Genomic DNA, 10293 nt, shown 5'->3' with positions numbered 1-10293 from the left:
CCTGACTTAGTGCTGATGAAGGAATTTTAAGGCTCAGGGAAACTGCAATGCTAGAGTGGATACATTGTGTAAAACCTAATCCTCCACAATGGGAAGGCTCAAAAGATATGCCCTTCACTGATCCTATAAGAAGCAAACTGGTGAGAGGAGCACCAGCACATNTGAAGAGTTTTGTTCTTGCTCTTTTCCTTATGCCAGACCTTAGGGTTGGAGATGCTGTTGTTCAGTTGGATTAAATGCAATGGGTTTAATTGGGCCTCAAGGTAGCAAGGTAGTCGAGGTTATTATAATGGGCAGTATAGACAAAACTATGTTCATAATGACCTGACTCATAATGGTTACCACAGGTGAGGTGAATTTTATAATGGCATGGCTGGTATGGTCCTTTGGTACTGATTAATCAGTCATGGTGTTTCCAAGCACCAAATTGATAGGAAACCTACTGCATATCTGTTTGATCCGTATAAGCAGAAAAACTCTCAAACAAATTAAAGAAAGGCTACATTAGATCGTGGTAAAAGGCAATCTCGGCCAGTGAATCAATTTCCAGACTTGAGCCAGTGTGCAAACCCAGAACCCCTTGAAAAAAAGGGTGGCCAGTTTCCCCTGAGGAAGGATCTTGATAGGACAACTAAAGGTTTAGCTCTTAGTTGTCTCCAGTTTTTCCTCAGAGGGACCTACGGCCTTTTACAAAGCTAACCATACACTGGGGGAAAAGAAATAACGACTTCCCGGGGTCTACTGGATACTGGTTCTGAACTGACACTGATTCCAGGAGATCCCAAGAAACATGGTGGCCTTCCAGTTAAAGTAGGGACTTATGGTGGCCAGGTGATTAATGGAGTTTTGGCTGATGTCCGACTCATAGTACATCCAGTTGGTCCTCAAACTCATCCCGTGGTCATTTCCCCGGTTCCAGAATGTACAATTAAGATAGATACACTTAGAAGTTGGCAAGATTCTCACATTGGTTTCCTGACCTGTGGAATGAGGGCTATTAGGGTTGGAAAGGCTAAATGGAAGCCTTTAGAGTTGCCTCTGCCAAAGAAAAGAGTGAACCAAAAGCAGTATTGTATTCTTGGAGGAACTGCAGAAATTATTAGTGCCACCATCAAGGGCTTGAAAGATTTAGGGATGGTGGTTCCCACTACATCTCCTTTTAACTCTCCTATCCGGCCAGTGCAGAAGACAGATGGATCATGGAGAATGTTAAGTTGCCTATCAAAAACTAAGGTAGTAACTCCAATTGTAACTGCCGTACCAGATGTAGTTTCCTTACTTGAGCAAATTAGTACGTCTCCTGGTCTACAGAGCAGGTTTAAGGCCAGCATTGAGAACCCATTACCAATGGTTATTTAAAAAATATAACGAGTTATCTGGCAATATTTTCCTTAGGTAGTTTAATTATTTCGATTTCATCTCTTATTCAGTAACATTGTGAACTTGTTTCAATTACACAATTGATTTTTTTTTAAATGCCAGGCAGTGGTGGTGCACGCCTTTAATCCCAGCACTTGGGAGACAGAGGCAGGTGGATTTCTGAGTTCGAGGCCAGCCTGGTCTACAGAGTGAGTTCCAGGACAGCCAGGGCTACACAGAGAAACCCCATCTTGAAAAACCAAAAAAAGAAAAAAGAAAAAGAAAAAAATTATCTCTATGCTTTATGCTGTATCTCTTTTCCATACATTTGGCTACTTTAAATACATGAGCATTGATTGAAAACACTCCTGATGGTGGTAGACCAGCCTGACTCCAACTTACGAGCAGAAGCTATCTTATTATAATATCGAAATAAATTCACTCATATTTTCTGTAAAAATTAAATTTTACCAGGTCTTGATCCATTTTCTAGGATTTTACATGTTCCACACCTTATACCCAGCCTCCACTCTGATAAGATGTTCTGCCAAATAATTTTGAAATGTTTTTGCCAAGTTCCTATAGAATCAAAAACCTTTGGAACATCCCCCACCCCCACCACCACAGTCTTACAGTTTGAGGGCAGGGGCTAATATAAACCCCACCTTCTCCTATGTCTGATGCTAGTATCTCAGACTCACGTTAGGGAGATAGCCCTGTCAGACAGAAACTAAGGCTTTCATAAATTGACCAAAGAATTTGGGTAATGGTCTTTACTCTCTTCAGTGTATTAGCAATGGCTAGGACTCATCTGCTCCTTCAATTGTTTGAAAAATAGGTGCTGCCCAGAGATAAAGCGAAGGCTTTTTAGTTGTTGACTTTTTTCAATTTGCTTCCCCAATTCTACTTTGATTTTGAGAGGAGGGTGCTTTGTTTTGTTTTTGTTTTTGCTTTCTCTTGTAAGGTTTCACACTTGCCAACCCTTGACAGACAAGGAGTTTTGAGAAACAGAAGGGAAAGATGGTTCTTTATCTTCACCAGCTGGCGCTTTAAAATTAAAATTAAATTAATATTAACCCCAGTATCTCTCTGATACAAAAAAAAAAAAAAGGAAACTAATTAAGAATTTCAAAAATACCACCCAGAAACTTTAAACACTCCTGAAGCAAAACACTATAAATTTGTAAACACAAACTGTTGCCTGGTAGGGGTGGTGATTCGGAGAGGGAGGATAGTCTTCAAACATGTTTGTAGAATCTTGTTTTAAAATATGGTGGGGTTTTTTTTTTTTTGGTTTTTCGAGACACGGTTTCTCTGTGTAGCTTTGGCTGTCCTGGAACTCACTTTGTAGACCAGGCTGGCCTCGAACTCAGAAATCCGCCTACCTCTGCCTCCCGAGTGCTAGGAATAAAGGCGTGCGCCACCACGCCCGGCTAAAATATGTTATCTTTAAGAAAGAATACAAGGTCTGGAGAGATGGATCAACAGTTAAGAGCACTGACTGCTCTCCCAGAGATCCTGAGTTCAAATTTCAGCAACCACATAGTGGTCTTCAACCATCTGTAATGGGGATCCAATGCCCTCTTCTGGTATGTATCGAGACAGCTACATATGTATATATATCAACACAATCCTTTCAAATATACATATATGTGTATATGTACATACATATATACACATATACATAAATCAATAATTCTTTAAAAATTTAAAATGAGTACAAGTTAGTTCTGCCTCTGCTGAGTCACTTATTTTGTTAGCACTGCACACTAAATACTTATTGGGGGTATAGTACATTTCCTTAAGTCCTTTTTCCCATTTCTTGCCTGAGCTGTCTGGACAAAATGGACATTTTCCTTGGGGTAATATTATTTCAAGCTATTCTCTTGAGGTAGAACTTAATGGATGGCTGTGAATCATTGATGTAAACATAGGGGATCAGAGGGCTGGAGAGATGGCTCAGCAGTTTGGAGCACTTGTTGCTCTTCCTGAGGATCTAAGTTCAATTCCCAGCACCCACATGACAGTTTACAGCCATCTGTAACTCCATCTGTGACACCAGTTGCTGGGGCTCTGATGCCCTCTTGTGGCTTCTTTGGATGACACCAGACACACGTTCATGCATGTATATGCTACACATGCATACATGTAAGCATCACACGCATGTAAAATAAATAAATCTTTTAAAAATTATTTGGGTAGAAGATTTTTTAAAAAAATAAATAAATAATTTAAGATCATAAGTATCTAAAAACCACGATTTGGTTTACTCCCTCTAGCCCTCTTCTGGCACTGGGAGTGGAGTTTTTTTGTGTTTTTCCTTCTTTCTTTTGCATCGTCTCAACCCCTCCCCCATCCCTTCACTCTTGCTTACTTTCACTGTTTCCTTGCCCTCTGTCACACTGGTTAGTTCACTCTCTGGCACCATTCTCTTAAAGTGGCATGGGTTACAGATTCAATTTCCGCTGAAAATTACACAGAAAAAGAAAGCATTTTGTCATCGCGGTTTTTTGTCCCTTAGTCAAGTGGAGTTTAAAATGTAAGTGCTTAAAAAACTCACTGAGTTGGTATCAGTTTCAACTTTTTATATGAAAGCTATTTCATTTGTCTTGGGTTTGAGTGTTTAGATTCAAGTTCCTAATTAAAAGTATACAGACCTGTATGAAAATACCACAATGAAATCCATTACTTTGTATGCTAACTTTAAGGTCAACAAGGAAATGAGAGATAGGTAAGGGTGCTTGCTACACAGACCTGAATCCTCAGCTTCTATTTAAAAAGCCAAGTATGGGCCTAGAGAGATGGCTCAGTGGTTTAGTGCACTGGTTGTTCTTCCAGAGGTTCTGAGTTCAACTCCCAGCATCCACAGGTTGACTCACAACTGTGTTTAACTCTAGCTGAAAGGAATCCAGTGCTCTCTTCTGACCTCTGAAGGCACTGTGTGCACATATGCTACACAGAGATACATAAATACACATAAAATACATTAAAAATAATTTGGGCTGGAGAGATGACTCAGTGGTTAAGAGCGCTGACTGATCTTCCAGAGGTTCTGAGTTCAATTCTCAGCAACCACATGGTGGCTCACAACCGTCTGTAATGGGATCTGATGCCCTCTTCTGGTATATCTGAAGACAGCTACAGTGTACTCATATAAAATATATATAAAAGCCAAGTATGGCTGCACATACCTGAAATCCCAGGACTATTGGGTATTGAGGTTTGGTCTTTTCTTTGTATTGCAATGCTAAGTGCAGGCCCCCAAGACCTGGTTGCCCCAGAGACAACAGAGTCCTCACATAGACCCAAGTGAAGCTACGTGACCTTGCCCCCACCCCCAAGTTATTTGGTGAATAAAGATGCTGACAGCTAATAGCTGGGCAGAAGAGACATAGATGGGTTTTAGGGTTCCTGAGCCTGGGGGAGGTCAGAGGAGAAGCATAGGTGAGAGAAGAAAGTAAAGAGGAAGAGAAAGTTGCCATGGGTTATGAGTCAAGAGAACGTGTTCCAAAGGGCTGGCCAGTTGGAGTTAAGAGCAGCTCAAATGAACCATAGTAAGTAATAGCTCGGGGTTATCAATAGGAAATAGATTTTAATAGCATAGAGGGTAGATTAGCCTAGCTATTGTGATGATTGGGGCTTATTGTAAATAATAAAAGTTGTGTGTCTTTTATCCAGGACGGGAATGATCAAGGCAGAGTAAAAACCCAGGATTGGGATTTAAAATTTCTTTAACAATTGGGGGCAGAGACAGGAGGATCATTGGAGCTTGCTAGCTGGCAGCCTAGCTCCAGGTTCAGTGAGAGACCCTGCCTCAAGGAATGCACATGAAAAGATTTCAGATATCCAAAGTCCGCTGTACCGTATAGATGTCATAGCCAAGGACTCTTTTGTTTTGGAATAGTTTAGACTAACAATGGACACAGATGTGAACTCTCTATTTCCCTGTGCCATCCACCTCTCTCTGATGTCTGTGATCTGTGTTTATCCCATCTGTGTGCTGTATATGTCTGTTGTCTATCTGTGGTGTGTGTGTGTGTGTGTGTGTGTGTGTGTGTGTGTGTGTGTATGTGTGTGTGTGTGTGTGTGTGTGTGTGTGTGTGTGTGTGTGTGTATAGGTGTTTGGGAGGGTATGGGTCTGTAAAGTCTGCCTGCCTTGCTGTCTGTCCCTAACAAAGAATTTTGCTTTATATTTATTGAACAGTATAGTACACACATTATGAGAAAAGAAAAGAATGGGGAATTTTTTGCAGAAAATTTTTAACAGAATTTTTACAAGGAATTGACTCCTACTGGCCCAGAGTAGCACTCAAAACTGCAATCAAATGTTATCAAATATTCAGATGTTCTATTACAGTAAGAACACTAAGCTATAGAATTTCTTTCTTCCAACTTGAAAAGAAGAAGCCGAAAACCAAGTATAGTGCAAAGTATAGATACTTTGCTATTAAAAGATTAACTTTCTCTGGGAGAGCTGCCCACCACTAAGTCTGGTCAGCACGGAGGGCTAGCCCTGCCCCTCACTGGCCGCAGCCCTCAAGCAGACAGTGCTAGAGCACTTTCCCCAACGGCATGAGCGCTGGAGAGCTGGTAGGCTGACCAACTCGTGTATTTTCAATTTATAAAATAAAACTATCCCAAATTTGGTCTATTATCCCTGAAAATAATCTGTAAAGACTAAATGTGACAAAGGATAAAAATAGGCCCAACATGATGGTGTATGCTTTTAATCCCAGCACTCAAGAGTCAGAGGTAGGCGAATCTCTTGGGTTCGAGGCCAGCCTGATCTACATAATGAGTTCCAGGACAGCCAGGGCTACAGAGAAACCTTATCTCAAAAGTTGATTAATTAAGTAATTAATGAATTAATTAAAAATAGGCATAATGGGACTGGAGAGGCGTTTAGAAGTGTTTGCTGCACATAGATGGAAGAGAAGACTGGAGTTTGAATCCCAGCACTCACATAAAGAGCCAGGTGTCCTTCACACACCATCACCCCAGGTTCAAAGGCAATGGAGGTAAATGGGTCATTGGGACTTTCAGAGCAGCTGAGAAAGCAGGAGTCCCAACCCAAGGAGAGACTCTGCCTCAAAGGAGCAAGTGAAGAGAGAGAAAAGACTCCCAACGGCATCTTCCGGCATCTCCGTGAACACAGGTGCATGCACCCACATATACACAGACACAAGTTTATCAGACCTAGTGACTAATGTGTAGTGAGAATTTTGGTTTCTTTAAACACTCAGTTATGTTATACGAATATGTTCGTGTTTTAATCTCATGTGTGGGATACGGGGCTGCTTCAGTTTGTCCACAGCCTTTATCTGTGATTTTTCTCACGTTGGGTGAAGGGTGGCAGTGGTTTTTGCCAGCTGCAAACAGTTTAATTCTGAGGACCCTGGAGAGGGTATAACCGGAAGCTCCTGTAGAGCTCCTGCTGCCCCTGCTGCTGCTGCTGCAGCATTTGCTACTGCCGGACTGCTGGGTATCCTGACAATGAAATTAGACGTGCCCCGAGAAACCCAGGACAATAATCAACAGGAAGGAGTCTAAAGAGGTCTATAACCCCTTTCCTCTCTAACCTTTCTCTCCTACCTAGAGTTGGCGGTTGGAAGGGATCAGGGTGGAATATGGGTTGGAAGGGAGGTAGTTATAAGAACCCAATGAAATAATACAACGAATATGCCAACACTGACACCTGTAAATCCCAGTACTCGGGAGGCTAAGGTAGGAGGATTGCCATGAGTTTGAGGCCAGCCTGCACCACAGGGTTAGTCCCTTGTCACTTAAGGCTGCAGAGTGAGACCTAAGAAAGAAAAAAAAAAGTGTGTGTGTGGGTATGTGTGCATGTGTGCACATACATTTGTATTTACATTTAAGATTGGACCAGATGATAGCAAAGGTACAAGCTTGGGTCGGCGCTGAGCACTTATGCTCTGAACATGGTTTTCCTGATAGTGTGTGTGTGTGTGTGTGTGTGTGTATATATATATATATATATATATATGTAATACATACACACACGCACATACCATACACACATATATATTAATTCAAACTTTTTTATAGAGAAAATTTTACTTCTCCTAGGTGGTTCTTCTGCATCTTGGGCATGACTTCTCAGAAGAAATTGCAACTTCCTGCCACCTAGTGACAGCTGTATATATTACTGTTATTAGGCTTAAAGGGAATTTAAATCCTAAGGATTTGGAGCAGGATGTTTATATGTAAACCCTTTGCGGGGGAGTAAATAAATACATATTTATCTTCTAGTAAAAATACTCAGTAAATTTCCACAAGAATTTATTCTGAATTGCAATGTTTGAGCAATATTTAACCTGTGATTCACAGATTGAGGTATGACAAAGATTCTTTGCTTGATCGGATCTTAAGACTTCTCCCAGGTCATCTGTCTCCTTCCATACCAAATCCCATTTTAGCAGATAATTCTGCTAAGGAGCTTTAGCAAGAAGCCCCTCACTCTACGATGTGGTCAGGATTCTCATCTCCCATCACACCTCAGGTGTTATTGGATCACCCTGGTCTGTCTTCTACAGCCAGAGAATTTAAAGAATTTGGAATCCTCTTTACTCCTGAGCAAGTCTGTCTTTTAAAAATAAAAATAAAAATAAAAATAAAAAAAAAGAATAGAAAAGCATTTATGAGAGGTCCTCTAGAAGAAGCAGAACTTTAAAAGTAGTTTCATCAGTGAGAGACATTTTTTTTTTTTTAAGAAAGGAAGGATTTATTCTGGCTCATGGTTTTATTTTTATTTATTTATTTATTTATTTATTTATTTATTTTTGGCTCATGGTTTTAAAGTATGCAGTCCACTGTGATGGTTTATACTGGCATGGTAGGGTTCAAGGCAGCAGAGAGATATAGTTAGGACTCTGCCCATCTTGGCAGGTCAGAAGTAGAAAGAGCCTATAACTCAGACTCTCTCCCTAGACAGTATGCCAAGCACCTGTCCCAAAAAACTAAGCACAGGCACATACTGTCTTCCATGAGGTAGGCTATTTTAGTAAATGCCTCTTTGTAGGCAAGTATGGCAAGAGTCTATCTGCACCAGAGTTATCTAGAATGCTACTTATCCAGTATGTCTCTTCTAGACATAAGGGATCTATTTACTGGGATGAAGTGGGAAAATCTGAACTCAAACACTGTCTCTCAAGTTGTAAAGCACATAGATTAGGCTACAAAACTTGTACACAAGACTTCTTTTAATTACATCAGCATGCACTGACTTGAGTCTCTGCATCTTCTCTTGCATTAATGATTTGAAACAATAGTGTTTTGTTTTCAGAAAGAACATAGCACTTCCAAAGTAGCAATAGACATATAAGACATTTTTCTTTTTGTTTGGTTTTTTTAGAGACTGGGTTTCTTTATGTAGCCTTGGCTATCCTGGAACTAGCTCTGTAGATTGGGCTGGCCTTGAACTCACAGATAACCATCTGCTCTGCCTCCCGAGTGCTGGAATTAAAGGTGCATGGCTTTATGTATGTTAAACACTAACTCACCATCAGACATACAGCTGGCAAAGGTTTCCTTTTATCCCCATTCTTGTAGGTTGCCTCTTCACTAAATGATGGTGACTTATGCTATACAAAAGGTTTTGTTTTTTTTTTAACTTCACAAGGTCCCATTTGTCAATGGTTAGTCCGAATGCCTGTGCTGCTGGGTCCCGTTCAGAAAGTTCTTTCCTGCGCCTCTAAGTAGAAACATATTTCCTACTTTCTCCTGTAGCAGATTCCAGGATCAGCTCTTACGTGGAGGTCCTTGGTCCATTTAGAGTTGTAAGAGACAGGATGTGGTTTCATTCTTCATTCAGTGATCCAGCCTTGTGGTAGGGCACATGCTTAGTTTCTGTTTTTGACAGTTCTCACTTCTACAGATACAGGATCCCCATGATCTTCTTATCTGTCCCTCATGCAGTCCCAGCACCTTCTCTGACCCATTTGCTGTGTTGTGTGACACTATTCAGGGCGAAGCATAAATATCTATTCATCTCAGATAGGGAACAGACAATAGAACAAAGTAACAATATTGCCCAAGTCCAACTTGGTGAACCAAGGAGTTTACTGGGGTTACCTTCAGGAATATGGGTGAGGAGTTACATATAGCAGCACAGATGTCTCAAAGGCAGTTGTGTCACTGAAAGCCCATTCCGACATGGGTAACAACTCAGAAAAAGCTAAAACCTTAGAGTGCTCTACATGACTTGCAGGTCACTAAGTATGTTCTCAGAAGGCCGACTGTTAACAGATGCTGGGAAGGAAGAGGCCTTGTGCCTCTTTTGCTAAGCTTTAGGGACTTTTTGAGACTTCTGAGTTGTTCGGTTTTTGAGTCTAAATGAGCCTCTTTTTAGTTCTCCTTGAGTTCCCTCCAAGATGGCTTTTTTTTTTTTTTTTTTTGGTTTTTCAAGACAGGGTTTCTCTATGTAGCCCTGGCTGTCCTGGAACTCACTCTGTAGACCAGGCTGGCCTCGAACTCAGAAATCCACCTGTCTCTGCCTCCCAAGTGTTGGGATTAAAGGCGTGCACCACCACTGCCCGGCTAAGATGGCATGTTTTAATTCAAGGAAATTGCCAACTCATTCCTTAAATTGGAAAGTTATTGCTTTAGAAATGCAGAACTCAGACACAGGGCCTTGAGCATGCTTGACAAGAGTACAGTCACTAAGCATCTTATCTTAGTATGGTGACTATGGGTCGCATAAAAGAACTTCAAAAACAAAGTAGTACATTTTTGCAAAATAGTGGTGACCATAAACACTACAGACATCTGTACTTTTTCAGACTTACATTAAATAAAAAATAAACATACAGATATAGTTAATATTGATATTTCAAATTTTATTATGTACAAATAAGAATAACAAACTTTAAATAAAATACTTAGCTCTAAGACAGTAGAATCTTTTTTTTTTTTTTT

Source organism: Mus pahari, chromosome 9 (assembly GCF_900095145.1).
Source record: "Mus pahari chromosome 9, PAHARI_EIJ_v1.1, whole genome shotgun sequence".
In the NCBI taxonomy this organism is placed as follows: domain Eukaryota; kingdom Metazoa; phylum Chordata; class Mammalia; order Rodentia; family Muridae; genus Mus; species Mus pahari.
The sequence above is the reverse complement of the archived record's forward strand: the minus strand, read 5'-3'. Positions refer to the sequence as shown.